General features: G+C 34.4%; 1 pseudogene; it reads right to left on the bottom strand.

Moving 5' to 3' along the window:
• LOC122147806 overlaps positions 1-26,012 on the bottom strand; it is a 94,318-nt pseudogene that overhangs the window by 35,043 nt on the left and 33,263 nt on the right.

The following is a 26,012-nucleotide window of genomic DNA, read 5'->3' as shown; positions in this document are numbered from 1 at the left end:
TGTCGCTTGCTTTTTGAATATTGCTTTAATCTTCTCCAGATGTGAACTGATTTGACTGGAGTGCTCGTGGATTACTTGGTGATTATTGTGATGTTTTTATCAAGCTGTGTGTGGACTCTCATTCTGGACGGCACCCATTCACTGCAGAGCATCCATTGCTGAGACACTTGATGCAATGTTACATTTCTACAAATCTGATTTGAAGCAACAAACGCCATCCTAATCTTGGATGAGTTGTTTTGGCCAAACTTTTTCCTCGAAGACTGGTCATGTAATTAGTCATTATAACCAGACATATTTGACGTTCAAGATGCAGCACTAGACCCCATGAGGAGCGTCTAATACCGTTGTTTTTAACCACCTCTGGTCTCTCCTTGAAAAGCCTTATAACTCCTATGCAATCTCACTGTGGAGATTCTGAATGCCATTCATGTTCACACACGGGGACCCTCTTTGTGGAGTGTGTTATATTAGAAAGAGAGCAGTTTTGGTGGATGCGAGTGTTTGTTTTAATGGCTGCATAAAAGATGCTGCATCTGTGCTCTCCACCCGAGCTCATTATACACTCGTCAGCAGGGATCGTTTGCCTTTCGCTGTTGGGAAGAGTCGTCGACAGCGAGATGTCAGAGAGGCGACTTACGATGACTGACTGCCTGTATTTATGTACTTGCACGCTGAATGATGGTGGTTAATACTTCTGGCTGCATTTTTTAAAAGAGAAAAGGCCTTGAGCTCTGGCTGTACGAATGTGACCCACATGAACGCTAGCGTCCATCGAATAACAAGACCCAACACAATCTGTCACAAACAGGCAGGCGCTTCTGCTGCAGGCGGACCATTAACATACTGCGAAATGATGAGATCGTGCTGTTGGTTTATGGAAACCAATTTCTTTCTCTAATTTTTTATTTGTTATAATTTTTTACGACGTGCTCTCGTCTTATTGGAGTGAGAAATTAAAGATGCAAATTGACTAAGACGATTAAATTAAATATGTCAATAGTTGTCTGCAAACAATTTGAGCAAACACGAGTAATTTGCTTCTCCCGCTGTTTTGCCAGCATTGTCAAAAAGCCTTGCAATAATTGAACCATATGTAGCATCAGTTTTAGATTTATGTTATGTATAATATATTTTATTCAGTAGTTGCCACCAACGGCAATTTTTGTTTATGTTTTTTGAAACGATTTTACATATTTTTTCTTTCCTGTTTTTTCTATTTCAGCTTTCAGGTACCAAATAACAAAATAGTTTTAGGTTAAAAGTTACACACACTGGCTTAATATATAATTTGGACAGCATTTATTAATCTCTGTTAATGTTAGTTAATAAAAAAAATCAGTTGTTCATGTGACTTCACTACTAATATGAACAGATTGATTTTAAAATGTATTAGTAATATGTTTAAGATTAAACTAATATTACTAAATGCTATAGAAGTGAATTGTTCATTGCTAAACTAATTTGTAGTTAATTATTGTTAACAATATAAAACCTTATGTGTGAAGTAGTATAAAGTGTTATAAAGTTTGTTAAAGTGTTCTCAAAAATTTTAATAGATTAAAAAAAATTAATTTGAAATAGATTTTTGTTTAAATCTAGTGCTTATATATTGTACTAATAAAAAAAAACATAAATCATTAATTTAAAATAAATTATACGTATATTTACTCTTACATTTCTATTATTCTATCGAAATGATAAGTATTCTAGACCTAAATATAGGCTACGTGGGGAGTTTTTTTAAATATATTTTTAAATAAATAATAACATAATTCTTTATATATTTACTACAGAAAATGTTTCTTCTCGTCCATTTTTTTTCTTTTCTTTTCTTTCAGCATTTATATTAACAGTTTATTATAAAAAAGTAAATCTAACACACTAGGAGGATAAATTAGCTGCTTTAGCTCTATTCATGTTGGACATCAATTGTTTTTTCAAGTGCTCTTCCGCTGATACACTTTCATTAAAAAAGCGATGTCCATGAAAGGTAACATTCATGATAAAACACATGAGAAATACTTAAAAAATGTAATACAAAGGTAAATACCTTGATGACTGCTATATATTGTATTGAGCTCACCCCACACCAGCTCCCCAACCATATGCCATTCAATCTTCCGGCCTCTGGATCTCTTGGCCTCCGTATTCCCTCAGGGACGATGGAGCTCTTGTACTTGATGCGATGTGCTTTGGCGATCTCGACGCCAGATCCACGCAGTATCACTTCGAACTGATCTTTGCAACCATTACATCTCCCAGTGTGTTCTTCAACCAATCAAATGCAGGTCCATTCCTAAACCCACACACACACACAACACACACACACACACACTCGCACACAGCACACCACCCACACACACACGCGCGAAGGACAGAGGTGGGCAGGGATGGTCAAGCTGACCTCAAAAAATTAAACTGTATTGATTAATTAAAATTTTCGGAAATAAAAGTTCTTTGGAAGACTGACTTCAATATATCAAAGAACCATTTTTGGCTTTTTATAGGTTCTTTGGAGATCTTAAAGATCTTAAACAGTTCTTCAGATCAGCGTTTTGGTTACTAGGTAGGTTCTTTAAAGAAAGTGAAGTGAAAGTGAAAGTTTGTAGTTTGTCAAGTATGGTAACCCATACTCGAAATTGGTGCTCTGCATTTAGCACATCAAGTGCACACACACAGCAGTGAGAGTAGACACACACCGAACGAGTGGGCAGCTATATCCAAGCTCGGGGAGCAGCTGGGGGTTCAGTGCAGCTTGCTCAAGGGCACTTCAGCCATGGGTATTGAGGGTGGAAGAGGCTGTTCATTCCTCTTCCACCTACAACTCCTGCCAGCACCGAGATTCAGGCCTGCAACCCCTTTTGGTTACAAGTCCAAATCTCTAACCATTAGGCCACAGCTGCCCCCAGTAAAGCACCAGTATAGATGGTTTTCTGAAGCACACAAGTTATATTTTATTACATTAATACTCAAATTCATTTAACATGAGTTCGCTGGGATACACAGGACCTGATTGCAAACATAAATGTGTAGGACACTCATATTACATTCTTTTATGAGCCATAAATGAGTGCAATATGTATTTGTGATGTTCATTAGAAACGCAGTTAATAAAGGTTTGACTGACAAGATTATCATCATAAATCAAAACATTTATTTCCACACATGTATGAAACATTTTACATGTAAAACATTAATGGGCAAAATGCAAATATTAAGTCAGTATAATAAACTGGTCAGTGATAATCAAATGATTTAATTAAGAGCCGCATTACAATAAACAAGTTCATATAATGAAAATAAATCAAAGAGATCATTTCTGACAAGATAATTCATTCTAAACATGAAAGCAAGGATCATTTAGACAGAAAACAACAATACATTTGGACACTGTAAGTACATTCATTTGATAGTCAATTATTCTACATTAAATATACAGTTTTTGTACATTTCTAGTGGTCTTCAATGGAGAAACTGAATGAAATATCACCACACAGCATATAGCACTTCATTCTGAAGCCCGATTTTCTTTTTCACTTTGATACTGATTTCGAAACAAATTCAAATTCATCACAAATTCATCATTCATTTATAAGTTAATAATTTATTTAAAAAAAATTGCAAATATATTTCCTGAACAAAAAGTACATTTAGAGGAAATACTATTGTGATTTAATTGTAATTAAATTATTCATACATTTTCTAGTAAATAATTAAATAATTTTACTGAAAGTCTTTTGGGTAAATATATATACAATATATATAAAAAATACTGAACAAAAAGTTTGTTTAGAGTGAATATACTTGTAATTTTTGTTTATATATTTACTATTGTAAGTGTATAAATTAATAATTTATTGCAAAAATAAATTACAAAATTGCATATTTACTGAACAAAATGACATATTTACTAGTAAAATAATTAAACATTTGTTATTTATTTATGTATTTTGTCCAGATATCTATATATATATATTATATATATATAATCTATATATCTATATATATATCGATATATACAGATTTAGATATATATTATAATTATATAATAGAGATAATATATATATATCTTATCTAGTGATAAATAGCACAGAGAAGGCAGCACCCCCTGCAAATAAATGATGAAAATATGAACTAACATGTACTATTTTGAACCCATAAAACCGTTACAGCACATTTACGTACTAGCATGAGACTGGGGTTATTTGCTATAAATCTCTGTAGTTCTGTAACATGTCACTATGCTGAAATAGATATAGATCATGAAAATAGATGACTCTATATTCTACTATCAAATGACTTCTATAGTGGTTTGTCCAGTATAAAAGTCTGAATCAGGAGAGAATATGCACAGATCAGCACTGATTTTGGATGTGAGAGGACACAGGAAGGACAGCGTTATTATGGATTTTGGACTCTTATTTTAAGCCAGAAGTGGCTATTTAAAGTTATAAACATCTTATGCTGGATTTATTTCAGTTTTATGTCTCTTCATGTGACGGAGGACCTGGAGTTGCTAGTGGATTACTTGTGTCTTATTGTGTGTTTTTATCATCTGTTTGGACCTCTCATTCTCTGACCGGCACCCATGTGTGTGTGTGTGAGACTTCAGTGTAGAACAATCGGCTTGCTGTTTGGGCGTTTGCATAGGAGGAAACATGCACTCGCATCCCCTTAGTCTGAGTTTACACTAATACAGGCTATCAGTTATCAGCAATCCTTCCTCTCCGTCTGAAGCCCCATGTCCAATACCACAAACACCTCTGATGTGTTGCTTGTGCATCACGATTACGTTGCTCTGCCATCTGTCACACTTACGCTGATTCAATTCGAGAACTCTCACCCGGATTAATTAACATGTCTATTTTATAGTACGTGTTTCCCAATTGTTTTCTGCTCACGATGTGTTATTAAGAAGATCTGTTTAAAGTCACATGAAATGGTCTGTTCTACTGATACAATTAACAGACTCATGCATGTTTTATTTATGATTAGTAGTGTGTTATGATTCATATCAGATCTGGGTCCAAGCTGCGAATGTGCTCTGCAGTGGATTGTGGGAAAATCTGAGAACCCCAGAGGCAAACACGTGAGGCTGAAGGTCCAAGGCTGTCCGCATGGAACCAATTGTGATTCTTATTTTCATATTGGTCATTAGTTGCTGTTTTATTTTCTTTGGTTATATTTACATTAATTGAGAAAAGGGCTACTCCACCCCACTCTCCATATCACCGATGGCTCTTTTTGTGTCATCCGCAGCCACAAGCGATCCTTTCGTGCAATCAAAGCAAAATACACGTAGAAAACGCATCCTGTGGGGCGCGATGATACAGAAGAGATACGCAGCATAAGGTTATATGGAGAGACACAGAGAGACTGTTGACAAAGGAATTGTTGAATAAAGTTCATTATTTTTGTTTTTCTCTTCGCTACATTAGTGTTCCTGTTGTCTTCAATAACCCAGACCTGCACTTCTGATGCAGATTATTATTCTGACAACAATTTTTCATAGATTTCTGCTGGCCCTTGACACGTGATTATTTATTTGCAGGCTATGGGACATCACCGCCCTCGGTTTTCATCCAAATATCTTAAATTTGTGTACCGCAAGACAAATGGAGCTTTTTACATGTTTGGAACGACATGGGGTTTTTAATTTATTAATGACAAAATTTTTCATTTGGTGTTGAGTATCCCTTTCAATTACTGCATTAAGTATTGGCAACGATGTTGAAAGCCTGCATTGTCCGGCAGCAGCCTAACAAATTCACAAACTTTTTTGCCTTGACCTTAAATATTTTTAATTCCCTTCTAGATTTTTAAAGTAATTTATCATAATTTTAATAGCACATTTGGCAGGTTTTCCGGCTCTCGATGTTAGTCACAGTTACATTCTATTTAGATTTGTTTTACAATTATTTTAAATATCATTTTTTTTTTAATGATTTACTTTAGGAAATACTTCACTGTTTAGTTTTTAGTGTTAATAATATACTTTTTTTCATTCATTGAATATATTTTTAATAAATTATATTTACGAACAAAAGTCATTTAGCCTAGAATTCCGACTAAGAATAATCTTTTTACCTTTAAATATATAAACACTTTATTTAAAAAATAAATTACAATAATAGGTATGGCACTGAAAGTGTTAAAGTAAAATATTCTTGTATTTTGTTCTCTTGTGAAAAATGTTTTAAGAAAGCAATATTACTTTAATTAGGTGTTTTATTTTGATTTTATTTATGATTTATTTCAGTTTATTATTTACTTTACATTTGTAGATTTAAATTTAGGAATAATTTCTTTTCGTCCCTCATTAATTCGAAAATATGTGTTTAGAATAATATACTTTTCATTCAGTAAATATACTTGTAATTTATTTTTCAACAAAATGTTTATAGAACAAAAAGTATTTTAGTTAAATTTAGACTATTTTAAAAATAAATATTATTTGCAATGTAGAAACAATATTATTTTTATAATAAATTACAAGTCATATTTATTAAACAGAAAGTGTTTTAGAGTAATGTACTTGTATTTGGTTCTCTTATTGTCAGGTCACAACATGAAAGACAAAAAAATCTATTTTTAAGTGGAGTTGTGTTTTTTATTTAGTTTATTTTTAATTATTACATTTCCATTTGTTAATTTAGGAATAATTCCATTTTGTCCTTAATGTATATATTAATAAAACAGACTTTGCATTCATACAATATAAGTACTTGTAATTTTTTTATTACATTTACTGAGCAAAAAGTATTTAGACTCAATTTACTTGTATTTTTTTCTTTTTAAAGATATTTATTTTATATTTGTAAATTTAGAATATATTTAGAAAAATAAACTACAAGTATTTATGGAACAAGTAATATACTTGTATTTTTTATTCAGTTAATTATATATTTAGTAGTAAATATGTAAAGGTAACGAAGAATAAAGGAAATGCGCAGCACTATTTTGCAACCTAAAACATTATTTGAAACAGTAACACCTCTAACCATTTATACATTAAACAAGCATAAATCTGATGCTGTTAGAAGTGACTTTTTTTTGAATGCTATATACGCTAAACAAAGAACGAAGCATATAGTTTTGGCGTGATGTGTGGATGAGTCAATATGATGCTTTTTTCATTTGAAACAAACTTTCTTCCACTATAAGTTTTACTAACCTGGAATATTCCTTTTTAAGGAACGGGTTTCAATTTTAGTTTAAAATTTAGGTCCCAACTGTTTCAGAGGTTAAAGCAAGTTATTACATTTTTTGTATATTCATGTATTTAAAGAAAATAACTAGGCTACTAGTGTTTGAATCCATATTGACTTGTTTTCAGGTGCAAAAGGTAAACACATCAATGCAACAGGACACACACACACGGAGGGGCAAAAGACACACACACACCCCACACACCTTGCAGGAGCCACTGTGGTGTAATCAAGGATGAAATCCACCAGAAACGAGAGGCCAGGTATTTATATTCTTTGTAAAGGCCATGACTCGCCGTATCAGGGCATAAATAAGACTATTTTTGCGAAGCTGTCACCGTGTCGACCCGCTCTAGCTCCTTACTGTACACTGTGTTTGGTATGGAGATGCTATACGGTTGTGTCACAACTTTACCTATGTGCTTGAGAGGTTTAGAGGCGATTCAGCATTGAAATCAGCATAATAATGTAATCTCAACTCTGTTTTTAAATGATGCAGGATCACTATGAATATACAAATATAATCCACCACATGCTAGCACCTCAGAGTTTCATTTGTTAGAGGATCATTCACTGTCCATGAATGATAGAGATCATCCTCCATAAACACGGACAACAGCATCTCATATAATCACACCTAATTGACGTACCAACTGTGCCATAAAGCTCCATTTCAATTAGAGAGTGAATATTGTAAATGTAAAAAGATAATGCTTTTTATTTGTTTTTAACATTTTACAGATTTGTATATGTTTACTGCTGTAATATTTAAATATTTCTAATTAGTTTTGGGAAATAATGATGCTGGAACTTGACTTTTCTTTCACAGGATTTGATTAAAGTTTTAAAAACTGTTTTTTTTTTTTCCGGCAAATCATATTGTGTGTATATAATATAAATAATATTATTAAGTATCATCTCTTAAACTATTTTGGCACATGAAGCAGTGCATTTTTACAGTAATTGGGTTCGGTTTCAGTTCCATTCTGCCTTTAAATACCACCTGTATTCATATAGCATAAGGTCAAAGCAAGTCACCGGATACAAAACAAAATACCCACGAAGCTGCTTATTGCAACCCTGGCATTGCACCTCAAGTCTGGCTGAATGTGGTGAACGCTAATGCTGCCGTCCCACAGAAGAGGGTATGAAAACAGCTGCATCATTACTCTCTCTGGTGTCTTCATGTTTTTCTCGTCCCTTCTCTCTGCTCATTTGGTCTGAACAGCGGATTCGTTAGCATTGGATGGAAACGATGATGATCCTTGCCAGTGGGAAATTCTCCATCGCCTTAAAAAGCGCACGGGCAGAAAATAAAAAGCGAGACCGAGAGGAGATAGAGAGAGAGAGAGAGGAGACCTGCTAATGTATAATTTTCTACTGCTCTTTTCTCTGTTTAAACCCTTACAGATTTACCACACTGACCATAGTTTCCACCGAAATCCACTGGTACTGTGTAAGTCATTAAAAACTTTCAAATATGGTGTGCAAGGACCGGCCTCTAATTCTATCTATCTATCTATCTATCTTCTATCTTCTATATATATATATATATATATATATATATATATATAAAAATTTAAGAGATAATTTCGACGAATAGTATTTCTAAACATGAAAGCAAGGATCATTTAGACAGAAACAACAATACATTTGGACACTGTAAAAGTACATTGTTTGATAGTCAATTATTCTACACATTAAATATACAGTTTTGTACATTTCTAGAGGTGCTACTGGAGAAACTGAATGAAATATCACCACACAGCATATAGCACTTCATTCTGAAGCCCGATTTTTTTCTTTTTCACTTTGATACTGATTTAGAGAAGCAAATTCAAATTCATGCAATTCATGTTGTTTTATAAGTTAATAATTTATTTAAAAAATTGCAAATATATTTCTGAACAAAAATTACATTTAAGAGGAAATACTATTGTGATTTAATTGTAATTAAATTATTCATACATTTTCTAGTAAATAATTAAATAATTTTACTGAAAGTCTTTTGGGTAAATATATATACAATATATATAAAAAATACTGAACAAAAAGTTTGTTTAGAGTGAATATACTTGTAATTTTGTTTTGCTATATTTACTATTGTAAGTGTATAAATTAATAATTTATTTCAAAAATAAATTACAAGTGTATTTACTGAACAAAGTAATATATTTACTAGTAAATAATTAAACATTTGTATTTATTTATGTATTTGCCAGTATATATATATATATATATATATATATATATATATATATATATATATATATATATATATATATATATACTCTATATATATATATATATATATATATATATATATATATATATATATATGATCAATAGAAGCACAGAAGGCAGCACTGCAAATAAATGATGAAAATATGAAACTAAATGACTATTTTGAAACCATAAAAACTTACAGCACATTTTACGTACTAGCATGAGACTGGTGTTATTTGCTATAATCTGTAGTTACTGGTAACATGTCACTTATGCTGGAAATAGATATAGATCATGAAATAGATGACTTCTATATTCTACTTCAAAATGACTTCTATAGTGGTTTGTCCAGTAAAAAAGTCTGAATCAGGAGAGAAATATGCACAGATCAAGCACTGATTTTGATGTGAAAGGACAACAGGAGGAAGCGTTATTATGGATTTTGGACTCTTATTTTATCCAGAAGTGGCTATTTAAAGTTATAAACATCTTAATGCTGGATTTATTTGAGTTTTTGTCTTCTTCAGATGTGAACTGATGGACTGGAGTGCTGTGGATTACTTGTGGATTATTGTGATGTTTTTATCAGCTGTTTGGACTCTCATTCTGACGGCACCCATGTGTGTGTGTGTGAGACTTCAGTGTATAAATCGGCTGCTGTTTGCGTTGCATAGGAGGAACATGCCTCGCATCCCCTTAGTCTAGAGTTACACTAATTACAGCTATCAGTTACTCAGCAATCCTTCTCTCCGTCTGAAGCCCACATGTCCATATACACAAACACATCTGGATGTGTTGCTTGTGCATCACGATACGTTGCTCTGCATCTGTCACACTTACGCTTGATCAATTCGAGAACTCTCACCGGATTAATTAACATGTCTATTTATAGTAAGTGTCGCCCAATTGTTTCTGCTCACAATGTGTTATTAAGAAGATCTGGTTTAAAGTCAACATGAAACGGTCTGTTCTACTGATACAATGTAACAGATATATTAATGTTTTATTTATGATGAGTTAGTGTGGTTATGATTCATATCAGAATGGAGTCAGAGCGGAATGTGACTCTGCAGTGGATTGTGGGAAATCTGAGACCCCAGAGGCAAACACTGTGGAGGCTGAAAGTCAAGGGCGTCTGCATGGAACCCAATAGTGATTCTTATTTTTTATATGTGTCATTATTTGCTGTTTTATTTTTGTTTCTTTATATTTACATTAATTGACATGTTTTTGGTGGGTGTATTCTTGGAACGATGTTGTGATTCTTGCAATAGTTACCGCAGCAGCCGAACACAAATTCACAAACTTTTTTGACCTTTGACCTTAAATATTTAATTCCCTTTTAGATTTTTTAATTAATATTTCAATAATTTAACAGCACATTTGCAAGTTTCACGGCTCTCGGATGTTAGTCACATTACATTTATTTTTATTTTTTTACAATTATTTTAAATATCATTTTTTTAATGATAATTCCTTTTTAGTTTAGTTTAATAAATATACTTTTCCATTCATTGAATATATTTTTAAATAAATTATATTTACTGAACAAAAAGTATTTAGCCTAGATTTAGACTAAATAAATTATATTTTTACTTGTAAATATATAAACAATTTATTTAAAAATAAATTACAAGAATATTTATGGAAATGAAAGTGTTTAAAGTAAATATTCTTGTATTTGGTTCTCTGTTTAAAAAAAATTTAAGAAATCAAATATTTAATTTAATTAGGTGTTTTATTTTGATTTTATTTTTATTTATTTTAGTTATTTATTTAATTTTACATTTGTATGATTTAATTTAGGAAATAATTCCTTTTCGTCCCTCATTATTCAACAAAATGTGTTTTGAATAAATATACTTTTCATTCAGTAAATATACTTGTAATTTATTTTCTCCAAAATGCGTTTATAGAACAAAAAAAGTATTAGCTAAATTTAGACTATTTTTAAAATAAATATTATTTTAAATGTATAAACAATTTTATTTATAATAAATTACAAGTATATTTACGAAAACAGAAAGCAGCTTAGAGTAAAATGTACTTGTATTTGGTTTCTGCTGTCAGTCACAACATGAAGACAAAAAAATTCATTTTTATAGTGGTGTTTTTATTTAGTTTATTTTTTAATTATTACATTTTCAAATTTTTAATTTAGGAAATAATTCCATTTTGTCCTTAATTGTATAAGTGAATAAAAACATACTTTTCATTCAGTTAATATAAGTACTTGTATTTTTTTATTACATTTACTGAGCAAAAAGTATTTAGACTAAATTTACTAGTATTTTTCTTTTAAATATGTTTATATTTATATTTGTAAATTATAGAATATATTTAGAAAAATAAACTACAAGTATTTATGGAACAAGTAAATATACTTGTATTTTTTATTATTTAATTATATATTTAGTAGTAAATATGTAAATGTAGTAATGAAGAATAGAAGGAAAATGGGCAGCTATTTGAAACTAAATTATAATTTTGAAACAGTAACACCTCATAACACATTATACATTAAACAAGCATATCATTGATGCTGTTTAGAAATTACTTTTGTTGAATGCATATAGAGGCTAAATATCTTTTTTTTTTCTCTCTAACAGAAGAAAGAAAGTCATATTGTTTGGAGTGATGTGTGGATGAGTCAATAATGATTGCTTTTTCATTTTGAAATGAACATTTTCCACTATAAGTTTTAATAACCTGGAATATTCCTTTTAATGACAGGGTTTCAATTTTAGTTTAAAATTTAGTTTAATGTCAACTTGTTTCAGAGGTTGAAGAAAGTTATTACATTTTGATATATTAATGTATATTAAGAAAATAAATAGGCTAAGTTTTGAATCCATATTGAGTTTTTCAGGTGCAAAGTTAAACACATTAGTGCAACAGTACACACACACACACACACTTCAGGAGCCGCTGTGTGTGTAATCACATCAGAAACGAGAGGCCAGGTATTTATATTCTTTTGGTGCAACAGTACACACACACACACACACTTCAGGAGCCACTGTGTGTGTAATCACACCGTGTCGACCCGCTCTAGCTCCTTACTGTACAGAGGCCAGGTATTTATATTCTTTATATTCTTTATATCCACCTTTACCTAATGTGCTTGAGAAGGTTTAGAGCGATTCAGGCATTGAATCAGACATTATAATGTAATCTCAACTCTGTTTTAAATGATGCATGATCCTGATGAATATACAAATATATCAATCCAACATGCTAGCACCTCAGAGTTTCATTTGTTAGAGGATCATTTCACTGTCACATGAATGATAGAGATCATCCTCCATAAACACAGAAAACAGCATCTCAGATAATCACACCTAATGTGACGTTACAAGACTGTGCCATAAAGCTCCAATTTCAATGATAGAGTGAATATTGTAAATGTAAAAAGTATATGCTTTTTATTTTTGTTTTTAACATTTTACAGATTTTGTATATGTTTAACTGCTGTAATATTAAATATTTCTAATTAGTGTTTAGGAAATAATGAATGATGGAACTTGATTTTATTCAACAGGATTTGATTAAAGGTTTAAAAACTGTTTTTTTCTGGCAACATCATATGTGTGTGTATATAATATATATATTATTAGATTATCATGCTCTTAACTATTTTTGCACAATGAGAGCAGTGACATTTGTTACAGTAACTTGGGTCGGTTTCAGTTTCATGATGCCTTTAAATACCAGCCATGTAATTCATAGAGCAAGGTCAAGCAATCACAGGATGACAAAACAAAATACCCACGAAGCTGCTTATTACACCCTTGGCATTGCACCTCAAGTACGTGGGCTGAATGTTAGTGAACGCTTAATGCTGCAGTCCCAACTGAAGAGGGTCTGAAAACAGCTGAATCATTACTCTCTCTGGTGTCTCATGGTTGTCTCGTCCTCTTCTCTCTGCTCAGTTTCTGAACAGCGGATTCTTTAGCAGTGATGGAAACGATGATGATCCAGCAGTGGTAAAATTCTCCATCGCCTTAAAAAGCACGACAGAGAAAAAGAAAAAAGAGAGACAGAGAAGGAGAGAGAGAGAGGAGGAGCCTGCTAAGGTATAATTTTCTGCACGCTGCTTTCTCTGTTTAAGCCCTTACAAATTTACCACACTGACCATAGTTTCCACCCGAAATACCACTGGGCACTGTAGTAAAGTCATTAAAAACTTCAAATATGGTTTTGAGAAGGAACGGGCTGTATCTATATATATATATATATATATATATATATATATATATATATATATATATATATATATATATATATATATATACTCTCTCTTACTATATATATAACATATATATATATATATATATATATATATATATATGTAATAATAAAACAACTTCCTTTTTACTAGCACTTCTCATATAACATTCAATGGTACACCTTTTGTTTTATGTTCCTTTAATTCTAATATTGATATTTTCAAAAATTCCAGAGTAAAAAATTAAACCTTAATTCTTAATTCTATATTATGTTCTATGCAAACATCTTACTATTGGATAATAATGACACACACACACACACACACACACACACACAATAATAATAATACACAATAATAATAATAAAAAATTAAATAGATAATTAGATTTAATCTCACAATTCAGACTTTTTCCTCAAGAGTTCTCTGCAGAATTATGATATATCAAGCCTGAAATACAAGATCTCAATAGGCAGAATTGTGAGACATTAATGAGACATTACAGAAAGATATAAATTTCAGGAATTATGAGATATAATGGCAGAATACAGTAGATATAAACACGGAATTATTGAGACATGAATGCAGAATTACGAGATATAATTGCAGAATAATGATATATCAATGCAGAACTACAAGATATAAATGCAGAATTATGAGACATTAATGCAGGATTACGAGATATAAATGCAGAATTATGAGATATGAATGCAAAATTATGAGATTTTATTCTATAACAGGCAGAAACAGGTTTCCATAATGTTCTTTCAATTCTAAAGGTGATATTTTCAAAACTATTTTTTTTAAACATTAAAAACTGATAAATTAGAGTTCAGATGCATATTTCTAAATATGAACCCTTGGGCTTGTCGATTGTAATTGCTAAAAGTTTTCTGAATTTTATGGCTTTAATGCTTGAGCGGTAATCGATTGTTGGCTGTGAGCTGTGGAGAATCAGAGGGTCAGTAGTGACTCCAAGCTTTTGTTAACGATCCAGATTGGAAAGTCGCTTTTAGCAAGTGGAAATAACTCTGAACAGTAAGCAGCAGGTCTCTTCTGTGTTTACTATGGCATTCAATGTACGTAGTTAAATAGAGAACATGCCGCCAAGGTAATGGGGGGGGGGGTTTGCCTTCCCAGGAATGCATAACTGCAGTGTAATACTTGGGATTAAAAGCACCCACCAAATGCATCATGTAAATGTTAATGTTCCGCATGGCTAAAGAAAAGCATGGAATGCAAACTCATATCGCCAGCTGTCCATTGTATAATCTTAGTTCCAGCCTATTCATTGATTGATTGCATGGTGCTCCTGTTTTTATTTCAGCAGTTCGTGACAGAATGGGATCGACAATGTCACGGGCAATCTTTCAGCCTGTCATTATCATCCATTATTAATTGCTGAGTGTGACCAGAACTACGGACTTTTTGCATAAACAGTCGGTAGGTTTGACACCCCTTGACCTAATTTCAACTTGATGGCAGATAGTGGGACGCGCATGTAACAATGGCTACGACTGCTATGGTGATTTGTTGAAAACGGATGGTTACTGTGGTGCATTTTTAAGGGAAATTTAAACATCAACCTCAAACGCAGATGCAAACTTTTTCTTTTCGAGTATAACCCCAGGTGTTCCCTTATATATAGCTAAACTGATGACATTAACATGATATATGAATTAATGCACAGTCAGCACTCTCTCTCGCTCTCGCTTTTCACGGCTGCCTTTCTTTTACTCGTTTCTCTCACCTAATACCCGTCGAGAGCATTGCAAGTGAGTTTAACTCAAGTCTATCTAACCCGGTCATAATGTATCCTGCTCACTCTAGATTGGCGTTATGTGTGTAAGATTGCCGCTGTGGTTGGTTGCATGTGCAGCCTACCATTATAATAGTCATTGAGTAACCGTTCTGATTATCCATAGCAGAGTCATTTTCCCATGGAAGAGCTCATTCTGCACCAGAACCAATTTATCAAGGTCATTCCAAGAACCGATCGGCGAGATGATAGAATGATGGTGTGATCAATACTGTGTGTGTAGGCATCTGGGTACATATCGCGGGTTTGTTGTCTGTATAAATGGTTGCTTGTGTGTGTCTAAATGTATGAAATTGTGTTGTGTGTCTGAACTTTCGGGGGCGTTATCTTTAGCTCAAGCCATCCATGGTGTAGGGGACTCTGCGGTCCATAACCATGGTGTCAAAGGGATATTTCCCAGTGAGACCCTGGAATTCCACCTTTACACACCACCGACAACATAGACGTATAGTAAGACAGAACCACACACACTTCTGGTAAACATAGAGGAAAGTATCATTTTGTAGCGTACAATTAGTTTGCTGAGTGGATTAACAAGTTTAAGATGAGTTCAAACTAATTTAGATTGATAGCAAGTTGAGGTATCCTTGCATCCGCTTGCCCAAGCCCCCATTTCGGTCCTGCCACTCTCACCTTTCAAACAGTGTCCCGCCCACTCCACCTTAGTACAGTAGTCTTGCCCATCTTACCTCTCAAAGAGATCAATCCACTCCCATTCTGTTGTACAGTCTGCCCATTCACCTTTCAGGACAGTGGTCCGGCACACTACCCAGCAGCCGTCCAGAGTCCCAGCCCACGGTCACTTTCAGACGTGTGTACGACATATAGATGCATGCCAACTCTATCTGTTAGGACAGCACCTGCCAACTTCCACCTTTTAAAACAGAGTCCAACCCATTCTCATTTACAGGTAGTGTTCCTGCCCTCTCACTTTCAGGCAGTGTCCAGCACAATCATATCTGTCAGACAACAGGACTGCCCACTCCCTACTTGTCATGCGAAAACTACCTGTCATAAAGCATACTCGCCCAGTCTCACCTCTCTTTCAGTTCCACCCACAATTCACCTTCATGTAATGCTTCACCCTCCAGCACAAAGTCCCGACTCCATTGCACCACCTGTAGTACCTGAATCCCGGCCCATTCCACCTGTCGTACCTGGAGTCAAGCCTAGTCCCACCTGTCGTACAGTCCAGCCCATTACCACCTGTCATACTACAGAGTCCCGCCCATTATCACCTGTCCAGACAGAGGTCCCGCCCATTCCCACTGTAATGCATTACAGTAGTCCCCCATTCCCCGCCTGTCATACAAAGTCCCGCCCACATTCCCACCTGTCTCACAGAGTCAAGCCCATTCCCATTTTGTCATTAGAGATCCCGCCCATTAGCACCTGATGTACAGAGAGTCCGGCCCAAACCCACTTGTAAGTGACAGAGGTCCTGCCCATTCCAACCTGGTAATGTACAGAGTCCAGCCCATCCTACCTGTCTCACAGAGTCCAGCCCATTCCCACCTGTCCTAACAGAGTCCCGCCCCATTTCACCTGTCATACAGAGTCCAGCCCATTCCACCTGTCCGGTACAGAGTCAGCCCATCCACCACCTGTCTCACAGGGGTCCCAATCCATTCCCACCTGTAACTACAGGGAGTCCATGGCCATTCACCCCTCTTTGTGCAGAGTCAGCCTATCCCACCTGTTGTGCAGTCCGCCCATGCATTACCACCTGTCACCCAGAGGAGTCAGCCCATTCCACCTGCCGTTCCTGAGGTCCCGCCCATTCCCATTTGTCATGAGATTCCCACCCATTACCACCTGTCGTATAGAGTCCAGCCATTCCCACCTGTCTCTCACAGGAGTTCCAGCCCAATTCCACCTGTCTCACAGAAGTCCTGCCAGTTCAACAACCTGTCGTTGGGAGTCCAACCATTCCAACCTGCCTCACAGGTGGCCAGCCCATATGCCACCTGTCTCACAGGGAGTCCCACCCATTCCCCACCTGTCGTACAGAGTCAATCTCACTCCCACCTGTCTCACAGAGTCTCGCCCATTCCCACACCTGTCTCACAGAGTCAGGCCCATTCCTAACCTATCTCACGGAGTCCCAACCCATTCCCACCTGTGGGTACCAGAGTCAAGCCCTATTTACACCTGTCTCCAGGAGTCCTGTCCATTCCCCACATGTCTTCCTGGGAGTCCGCCCATTCCCACCCTCTCAGTGCAGAGGTCACAGCCTATTCCCATCTGTCGGTACAGTCCCGCCCTTCAACCCGTCTCACAGGAGTCCAGCCCATTCCCAACTATCTCACAGGAGCTCCATTCCCGTCCTGCAATGGCGACAGAGTCCAGCCTAATTTCCACCTGTCTCACAGGGAGTCCCTGGCCATTCCCACATGTATTACAGAAGTCCAGCCATTCCCACCTCGCGTGCAGGTCCAGCCCTATTCCCATCTGCGTACAGTCCCGCACATTACCACCTTGTCGGTGAGGGAGTCCAGCCCATTCCCACCTGTCATACAGTCCGCCCATTACCACCTGTCATACAGAGTCCAGCCCACATTCCCACCTGTCGGTACAGTCCCAGCCCATTACCACTGTCCTAAGTACAGAGTTTCACCCATTCCACCTGTCATTATAGGAGTCCACCCATTCCCACCTGTCTCCAGGGGGAGTCCCGCCCATTACTGCTTGTGGGTTCAGTCCCATCGTTACCATTTTTTCGATAACATCAGCCAGTTTTGCTCACAGCATCCCATCAGCTCTTACCTGTCTTGCACAATCCCACCTGCTCTCACCTGTTTCAGAGTTAGTTCCATGTCGATTCCCTGGTTCCAAGGGGAGCAGCTGGGTTTGCCAGACAGTCTCCAGCATTGCCTCTCACGAGATGTCGATCTTCTGTCTGCGCCAGATTCCGAAAGAGGCCTCTGCCATCACTAGCACACCATCAGTACGTCAATGATGATGTGTACTGAGGATAAAAGGAATATTGTGTCTTTACTTCCATTCACACTACATTACCCATGCTTCCTGTTTACAACCACATATCAAGTATAATGCAGAGGCCATCCTAGTGCCTAAAGTAGATGTAAAATGCAACAGAGGGAGGGCAATCTAGGTGAGTGCATTGATTATTGCCTCCACCGGCTTAGCTTGTAAGGCTGTGCACGCACGCAATGCAATGTGAGCATAAAACTGCAAGGTAGCACAGCCACTACTTGCCTACTAGAAAAGCTATTTAGCTGTAAAGCAGTAACAGATTGTTGCTACAGAGCAGTAAAGATCCATAGAGATTGCTGGGGAAACAGTTCATCGTTTTTTCTCTTTGTGAGGTCCACTAGAGGTGAGGTTTCCACTAGCGGTAAAAAAAAAAAAAAAAAACTTAACCTCACCAACAATCAAAATGGATGTTCATCTGTTGGTATTTTTATAAACAAATACAAAAGCATGGCTATTTGCATGAGTAAATCGTCCCAATAAGACAGAACGAGTCTCAGTGGCTGGATCTGCACAGACACCATCACGTTATGAATGAACTTGATCAGTAGAAGATTTATGGTTCTAGCAGAGGCATAATAACATCCAGTTAACATTGAGGGAAAGACAGAAGCCAACAACAATCATTAATTGGGGGGAGTCAGCGAGTGAGATGCCAGAAAATCAAGAGCGAGAGCAAGAGATGGAGATAGTCAAGGCTCTTGCCTATAAAGTGTGCTCTAATGAACCCGTAAAGATTGGTCTGATGGTCCTCTGATAATTTATAGCAGGGACCGCAGCAGGATGGAAGTACTAAATCAATGGGAGTAGAGAAGGAGCTCCACATTATCAACAGGGGGGAAAAGCAAGGTTTTTGAGCTGAGGGCAGCACAATGAGGTAAAGTTATGCAGAACAAAACCATCTTGGTAACGCGCGACCATTTCACTTGTATTTGGCGACTAAGAATAGATGTGTGTGAACTGTAAAATGGATTTAGAGCATGTGTGTGAATAACAAAAAGGCCCAGAGGGTCCTTAAAATTTTCTTTAAGAGTATTAAAAAATATCTCAAATGTTATAACAAACATCTTAATCTTTTAAAAGTCTTAAATTTGGGTGGAAAAACAGAAAATTTATTTTTAAACTTTTTAATATATTTATAAATATATTTATATACTTTACTTAAATGTACTTTTTAGTACTTTTGTTGTTGTTTTTTTTTTTGTATTTAGTATATAATATATTTTACTAAAATTTAAGAGAGAAAATAGAGAATTAGGTGAATCAATACATCAATAATTTACTGTCATTGTGTAAATAAGTAATAATGTAATTATAAAAAGTAACTGTAATCTGTGATATAATCTAATAATAAGTACTTTATTTTGGAATCTCTTTACATAATCTAGATTACATGTAATTTGTTACTACCCAGCACTGTGTGTGTGTACACTGCTTTTATTTTATTATTTTTATATTAATATATTTTACTTTAAATTGTATAAACTGTGTGTGTATACAGTATTTAAAGGCATATAAATAATTGCATTATTATTAACTATTTAAAGCTGAAATTATTATCTTTAAGTTTTTGCTTTCATTTTATCCCTTTACAAAGGAAAAACACATTATTTGATACATTGTAATTGTGCCCCTGAATGTGAATTTGTCTTTTGGAAAACTAGAATGGTTTCCCAGTCCTCAAAACACAACATTTATTTACTTGTAGTAAGACTTTATTTCACCGTTCCCCAACAGATGGGTTAAACGCGGGCTCGGCTGCGGTCTGTCATGGCTTAATTGACTCAAGTATTGCCTGGGCAGCTGCTCGTTGAATCTCATTGGCTAAAGCTTGACGAAGAATGTGTCCTGTCACAGTTTGATTGGCTGAACATCTGTGACTGGAACTCTGCCACATGCGTCCGACAGGATTATCAGTTTCAACCTGATTTAAACCAACCTGCTATTTGCTGGGCAGTTTTGAAGCAAGCTGTTTGAGTAGATAAGGAATTTTGCTGCTAATGGATTCAATGGTGTTTAGTACAGATCTCTGAGCATGTTTGGAAGCTTAATTACTTTAGTGAACTGGGTGCTGAAACAATGCAGAAAAAAAAGAGTGTGCAAATAAATGTTCACAGTATTTGTTATGTTGGTTTATTGGTGTTTGCATGTATTTGCGTACCCTGGGTGGGCTCTCAGATCCTGGATACTCCCTCTGGTCTAGTTTGTTCCAGCGCTGCATTAGCTTGATCACCATCGGTTTGCTGAAATCCACCAACTGGAAACCAGTTACATTTGCCCCGCCGTGCATAAACCTCTCAAGAGAAATGTCCTTAAATCCCTGCCGGGAGAAAGACAGAGCGCAAATCAGAGTGAGAGCGAATGCAGCCGATTCATTGAAAAGATAAAAAGGTGGAAAAAGAGAGATTGATTGAATGAATGTGAGGCGGAGAGAGTTATAACAATTCTTAATATCCCAGATGCTGACGCTAACATATGTCCACGCAGAATGCGTTAAGGCACAGCACAAAATACACAATGATAAATCACACGTAACAAAGTTCAGGTTCAGCAGTCAATCATAGTCAGAGTCTCCAAAACTAAACAAGACTACAAATTCCTTGAGACTAACTACCAGTTCAGATAAAATTAATCATCCAGATTGAGTTGTTGCTAGGGTGTTTTGGGTGGTTGCTACGTGATTTGCTCAGATTAATTAGAGAAAGATACATACAGATACATTAAAAAAAAAAAAAAGATGTGAGAAATGCAGTGTTGCCAGGGCATTGATTTATGGTTGCTAAGATGATATGAGTGATGTTTAGTTTGTTGCTATGTGGTTGCGGTTGCTAGGGTGTTTGGGGTGGTTGGTTTTAAATAAAATTTTTAAAAATGTAATTATTATATATATGTATTTATATTATATATATGTAATTATTTATTATATTTAAAAATGTAATTAGAGAAAGCTTGTTTTTATTAATTTAATTTGTTATAGATTGATTGTTTTTATTTATTGTATTATATGAAATTTGTTTAAATTTATTACATTATATGAAATATATTATATTAAATTAATAAATTAGATTACAAATTAATTTGAAAAAGATACTTATTTAAAAGAAATGTATAAATATAAATTTGCTAATGTCTTCTCGGTGTCGCTGAGGTAAGTTAATTCTTTCATTTAATTATACATTTTAGGGAAAGAAAATTTTAATATGAAAATAATTATTATAAATATTTTTATATTAAATAGAATTTTTTGAAATCTAATAATAAATATGATTGTTTTATAATTAGAGTTTACATTTGCCTGGTGCTTTTAAAACTCAAGGATTCGTTGTGTGTGATTGACAGGGCGTCGCTAAGGTGTTGCCATGGTGATCTAAAAAAAAAAAAAAAAAAATTCGTTATATTTAAATGTGTGTGTATGTGTGTTTTTTTTTTTGTTTTTTTTTTCGTGAGGTGGGAATGGTGCCTATGATCTCTTAGTAAAGCACTAGTGCATTTAAGGAATCCTTCACAAACAATGTGAGTTAGATGCCAAAATGTAATATTGCATTCTGGTTTTCTTCAGAGAAGTGAAGCTCAGTCACAGAGAATTACAGCCAGAGGACACGCTGTCCTCTACATTTGTTCATTTCCTCCAGCGCTCCATCACTGTATAAACCCGGCACTCACCTCTGGAGTTAGCGACGAGTAGTGAATCCTTTCATCATGTTTGCCGACACACAATCGGAGAGAAAGACAGAAATACAATGGAATGAGTGGTGGAATGCTACAAAGATATTTTAGTACCCACTTCAGAAATTACGCCTCGAGTATTAATATATATTGGGGACAGTAGTTACATAAAAAATAGAGTGAGTTAGGTCCCAAGACATTGGTGCACATTTCAGTTTCAATTTAATATGTTTATGTGGCAACTAGAGCAGAATTGCAGTCAAATTGAATGTAAAGTAATTAAAACGAAAACATTATTTTCTCCAGGGTGAGTGATTTTTAACAAACCTTTACAGACCTGTTTTGAGGGTTGGGTAATCAATAGTAAAGCTTTTGATGAAGTCATCAAGCTGCATTTGTTCTTTACTTTTTTTGTAAATAATACCTTGTAATCAAACTTAAAGTACCCATGATTCTGTAAACTCATCCAACATATAACAGAATCAAAAACATTCATAATATCAGGACAAAACAACCCTTTCTTGTTATCAGGTCAAGAAGGACTATCTTTTTCTATTGGGAGAACATGTTTTCGGTACATTATGGTACCTTATAGGGCACGGTCGTAGCAACCCATTGCTTTGTTGCTGAAGTGAAACAAACGCACAAAAACAGCTTAAAAATGTAGCATGCACACTAAGTGTTCTCCTCACTTACTCTCCACTCAGGTGATTGTGCCTCTGCGAGTGAATGGCGTCCAGCTGGTCTAGAAACTCACAGCACCATAATCCACAAGTCATTCCACAACACTGCCAGACCATCAGTCGACCATTCTGGACACAGACAAACGCTGACACTAAATCGCAGAATTATGACGTTAATCGACTTCAAACCGATTGCTTCTGGCAAAAATCAATGTGTTCCTCAATCCATAATAACGCTTATCCAGTGAAAAACGTGCATCTCCTGTTGTCTCTCACTTCCAAAATTCCAGCCACCTATTTGTTTAGAGCTGTTTTGGCTTGGTAAATGGTGCCTTGATCATTTGTGCAGATTTCTCTCCTGATTTCAGATGGCATTTTAACTGGGGAAGCGTTATTATGGAGTATGGATCATCATTTCAGTTTTAAAAACATCTTAATGTGAGGAACATGCTGGCACGATTGGCAGGGCATGTAGAGAGACAACTTCTGTGATGGTGTTACTGATATGTTCCACGGCGAGACGGCTGCCTCTGTTTTTGTGTGGGTGTGTTGTGTGTGTGTGTGGGTGTAGTGTGTGTGTGTCTTTGCCACGTTGCTGTCGGATGATAGAGGGCAACCTCAGAGGTCTGCCTGAGGAAAACAGACGGCACCATGTAATAATCAAACACGCACGCATGCACGAGTTCATAGATCAGACGTACTGAGAGTGAGCTGTGACTCTTCTGCTGCTCTTGTTGAACATCCAGTACCGGCGAGAACCATGGGGCTGGTTACACATTAGGCCTGTTTTTTTTTTTTGTTTTTTTTTAAAACTATTGTTTTAATGTTTGGGTTTTTTTTAAACATTTTTAAAAGAAGTTTTAAAACTACAATAAAAAATTAATATTGGGAAATATCATTACAATTTAAAATAGCTGTATTCTATTGAAATGAATTTTTATGTAATTAAAAATAAATTTAATAATAAATTTATTTCTGTGATGGCAAAGCAGTTTTTTTAATGAATACAAATTCATTAAAATATATTAAATTAATTATAATAAATTAATTTTTGTAATTAAGAAAAATGAAAATTATATTAAATTACATTAAAATAACTATATATTTCAAAAAGAAATCAATATACACATACACATACATTTTAGTATTAAAAGTAATTCTTACTGTAATTATTTTTTTACAGTATTATATAATAATTATTGTAAATTAATAATAAATTTTTTAATGATTTTGAAAGAAGTCTCTTATGCTCACCAAGGTTGCATTTATTTAATCATGTATACATTTTATAATATTATACATATTATTTTGTATAATATTGTAGAATATTTTCAAAGTCAGTCAAAATGACTAAATTTTTATCGAAATATTTTTTTTCAATATTTAAAACATTTAAATATAATTATTTATACAAATATTTGTAAACATTGTAGAATTTGAAATTCATTTGAAATATTGTAGTCAGTTAGCAAAACTATTCAAAACACTTACAGTACTATATATATTTTTATAATTCTGAATATTTTTAAAAGTATTTCATATATTTTTTTTTAATAAATATTTAATTTTTAAACATTTTTTTAAAAATATTGTAGAATATGCTCAAAGTCAGTTATGAAAATGTCTCCAAGGCCTCACAGAGCTTTATATAGTTTTATAATTTTTTTAAATATTGTTAAATATTTAAACATATAAATAAAATATAATAGAATAGTACAATACATTTTAAAATGCCAGTGATGGCAGAGATGTTTTTAAATTAATTTAAAAAAACATTAAAATTATATTAAATTAATTATGTTAAATGAGTAACATTTTTAAGGGAATAAAAAAATTCATTAAGATTGTATTAAATTAATTGTTATATATAAAGAAAGAAATTAATATATGTATATATGTATACACATATTAATATATAAATTTAATATAAAAATGCTTATTACTTTAATTATTTTATATTAAATAATATTAATTGTAATCTAATAATATATATGATTGTTTTATAACTAAAGTTTACATATTTTCTCAGAACATTTTACTTGTGCTTGTAAAACTTGCCAAAAACAATTCAAAATAACAGCATTTATTTGAAATAGAAAACTTTTGCAACATTATAAATGTCTTTACTGTTACTTTTCATCAATTTAATGCATCCTTGCTGAATAGAAGTATCAATTTCTTAAAAAAAAAAAAAATCATAATTTTTTTTTTTCTGTATTCTTGCAATATTGTTGGCACTCAGTATCCAAATGGCACTAAACTGAATGATTAATTAACTTTCTCAATAAGGTTCTTACATCAAACTGCTGTGTGCCATGACGGTATTTGACCTGACTGACCTGCGTACGGTAGGAGAAATGGTGCTGTGTAGTAAAAATGGTGGTTGTTTTGGCTGTTTCAGGCTGTTTAGCAGCGGTTTCGTAAGAACCTGTTCTCTTCTCTATCTCCCTTTACATCATGTTATTCGAGTTTCATTCAAATGACAGACAGAGCGTGTCATATTCTGTGAGGAACAGCGAGGGAGAAGCTCTGCAGGCCGGAAGAGCGGATCAGAGCGAAGTCTGTGATTGTGTTTTTATGCTGTTTCTTTTTAAGGGGCTGTAAGCGATTTGTACTTTAGGAATGCCATGCATTTAAACGTGGCTTCTACCGACAGATATTTGGAATGGTTTGTGAGATGTGCGTGACAGTCCAAGGCTCTGCAAACAGCCCAAAACCTGAGGTAGGGAGGCAGACCTGCTTTTTTTAGCCAATCGAATTCTTCTGCTTGTCGATCAAGTGCAGTCGGATCATTGGCATTGTGTCAGAAGACATCTTTAAAGGTTGTGGAGAAGTTCGGTTTGAGTTCATAAACAGCTCAATCATATATATGCATGTATAAGATGTGTATGTTTTTGATTTAATATTATTTTAAACATATATTTTTTTACTATCAAAATATTTCCGAATATTCAGGAATGTTATGTACATTTTAAAAATGTTGTAGAAATAATTTTCGAAGTCAGCTGGAAGAAAAAAACTGCTGAAAAAACTGCCCAAAGCACTTATGTTTGGCTATTTTAAAAAAAATATATATCTTAAATATCTAAACATTTAAAAAATGTAATTAATGTTTTCAATTAATGCACATAAAAATATTGTAGATTATACTGTTATCTCTAATAGGTTTTCAAAAATATATTTTC

This window comes from Cyprinus carpio, chromosome A15 (assembly GCF_018340385.1).
Source record: "Cyprinus carpio isolate SPL01 chromosome A15, ASM1834038v1, whole genome shotgun sequence".
NCBI lineage: Eukaryota > Metazoa > Chordata > Actinopteri > Cypriniformes > Cyprinidae > Cyprinus > Cyprinus carpio.
This window is presented reverse-complemented; position numbering and strand designations above follow the sequence as displayed.